Below are 2,571 nucleotides of genomic sequence, written 5' to 3' on the forward strand. Positions count from 1 at the left end.
ATAGTGCTTATTTATACTGCTCGCATAGGACTGAAAAGTCCCTTTACTCCAGCAGTAGGCTACTACTATTACTGTACTGTATTTTGTTTATCTGTTTTTAATAATAGGTATGTTACCTATCACCTATCGTTCCTATGTGATTTCGCGATTATGTTCGCGGATTTGGCGATTATGTTCGCGGATTTGGCGATTATGTTCGCGGATTTGGCGATAATACCTCGGCTGGGATTGAACCCACGCCCTCCTGTTTACCAGGCGAGCGCCTTGACCACTATTCCAGTATTATATCAAAGTTCTCATTATTATTCAGCTCCTTGGCTTTCTCACGAAATTTAGGATCTCTGAGGACGAAAAAAAAATACTTTTTTTATACTATTACCCATTAATTCTTCTTTTTCTTCGCCTTTTCCCATGTTCAGATGGGGTCGGCGTTTGTCGTCGGCCTCTCAATCAGCTTTAGAGTGCTTTCTCACGGAATTTAGGATCTCTGAGGATGAAAATAAAATAAAATACTTTTTTTATAGACTATTACTATTACCCATTAATTCTTCTTTTTCGTTTGTCGTCGGCCTCTCAATCAGCTTTAGAGTGATCGCTATGAGGCCAACTGATTTTGGCTAAACAAAATTTTCCGAGTGGATGCCCTTCGCACTCAACCCTCGCTATTGATATATCATAAGGAAATTTGAACTAGTCTACTCCCTGTTTATAGTTCCCTAGCTAGACGCTGCTCTACTCTCTGTTTATTGGTACATACTCGTCTTAGTTCGTACATACTCGTCTTGGTTCGTACATTCTCGTCTTAGTTCGTACTTACGTGTGATCCACCACATAGTCTGCGCCAAACTCATAAGCTTTGGAAACGCCCACAGGACATCCTACCGAAGCAAATACCGTCAGACCATAGGCTTTGCCCACCTTTCGCACTCAACCTTCGCTATTGATATAGCGTGAGGGAATTTGAACTAGTCTACTCCCTGTTTATAGTTCTCTAGGTAGACGTTGCCCTACTCTCTGTTTATTGGTACATTACATACTCGTCTTAGTTCGTACACACTCGTCTTAGTTCGTACATTCTCCTCTTAGTTCGTACTTACGTGTGATCCACCACGTAGTCTGCGCCAAACTCATAAGCTTTGGAAACGCCCACAGGACATCCTACCGAAGCAAATACCGTCAGACCATAGGCTTTGCCCACCTGGATAGCGGCTAAACCATTGCCTCTGTTAGCACCAATGATGAACAGGGTCTGATTGGGTTTGGCATTACATCTGAAATAGAAGAGAGACACAATTAGAATGTGTTTAACGTACTACTCTGATACAGCGTTGCCATTCGATACAGTATAAAATCAATCAGTTTTTTTTTTAAGAGGTTTGATAAAGGGAACTTTAACTGGTAGGGTCTTATCGTCCCGATATCGGAGAGAGAAGGAAGACAGGATAGGAGAAAGGCAGCCGTTCCGAGAACAAACATTATCCCTTCAGGATAAAATACGATCCTCGTGGGAATCGAACCCGCGTGCATTACATCTGAAATAGAAGAGAGACACAATTAGAATGTGTTTAACTTACTGCTCTGATACAGCGTTGTCATTCGATACAGTATACATACCTAAAATCAGTTTTTTTTTAAGAGGTTTGATAAAGGGAACTTTAACTGGTAAGGTCTTATCGTCCCGATATCGAAGAGAGAAGGAAGACAGGATAGGAGAAAGCCAGCCGTTCCGAGAACAAACACTATCCCTTCAGGATAAAATACGATCCTCGTGGGAATCGAACCCGCGACCTAGCGCTTACAAGGCAGTCGCTCTACCAACCAAGCTTTTAAAAGATAACTCTCATTCATCATCAATCTTTTTACACTGGTACTGCCGCCGATGGTTGCTAGTTGCTACTCGATTAAAGAAGCTACTCCATTGTCTTAAATTACCATTACCTGCCTCGGTGGTGTAGTGGTCAAGGCGCTCGCCTGGTAAACAGGAGGGCGTGGGTTCAATCCCAGCCGAGGTATTGAATTTTATCCTCATATAATTTGAGAATTTGACCACAGTAATAGTAGTAGCCTACTGCTGGAGTAAAGGGACTTTTCAGTCCTATGCGAGCAGTATAAATAAGCACTATTATTATTATTGTCCTCACGAGGCTGATTGCACCCCGAAAGCCAAGCACAGAGCCGAAAAAACTTCGGAAATGGAACCCCGGGACTCCGACGTGCAAGCCTAGTGTGATACCCACTCTGAGAAACTATATGACTTCCTAACGCTGTAGCTTAACACCGCAAAGCGACTTTGATCTTGATTCTGTTCATATCTATCTCTGGCAGTACGTGAGCTGTTGTAGCCAAACTCTCACTTCAGGCACATCACTCCTCATGTGTATCCTCTAGTGTTCATTATGTCAGCTTAGAGTGTGGGCTTCCTCTGCATTGTGACCTACTGGGTCGAGTGTATTGGAACATATCAAATGCCTTAAGGCACACTCCATTTGTCAAAGGGCTACCCTGCCGTTGAGTTCAATATAATTCGAAGAAACCATATACTGATGAATATTTGCAATAAAGCAATAAGTT

At 42.5% G+C, this 2,571-nt stretch overlaps 1 long non-coding RNA gene across 2 annotated transcripts; it reads right to left on the minus strand.

The window, feature by feature from the left end:
- Positions 1 to 272: 272 nt before the first annotated feature.
- Positions 273 to 1,346, minus strand: LOC103517734. Of its 2 annotated transcripts, none has more exons than XR_541821.3 (3): positions 1,199 to 1,343; positions 818 to 918; positions 273 to 341 (listed from the first exon to the last, which is right to left on the minus strand). It is a non-coding gene; the product is annotated as an uncharacterized LOC103517734 (long non-coding RNA). The 2 variants fall into 2 exon arrangements; XR_541820.3 differs by lacking the exon at positions 273 to 341 and adding an exon at positions 464 to 487 and having other exon boundaries at positions 1,199 to 1,346.
- Between the last annotated feature and the right edge of the window lie 1,225 nt (positions 1,347 to 2,571).

The sequence above is a fragment of the Diaphorina citri genome, unplaced genomic scaffold (assembly GCF_000475195.1).
Source record: "Diaphorina citri unplaced genomic scaffold, Diaci psyllid genome assembly version 1.1 scaffold1941, whole genome shotgun sequence".
NCBI lineage: Eukaryota > Metazoa > Arthropoda > Insecta > Hemiptera > Psyllidae > Diaphorina > Diaphorina citri.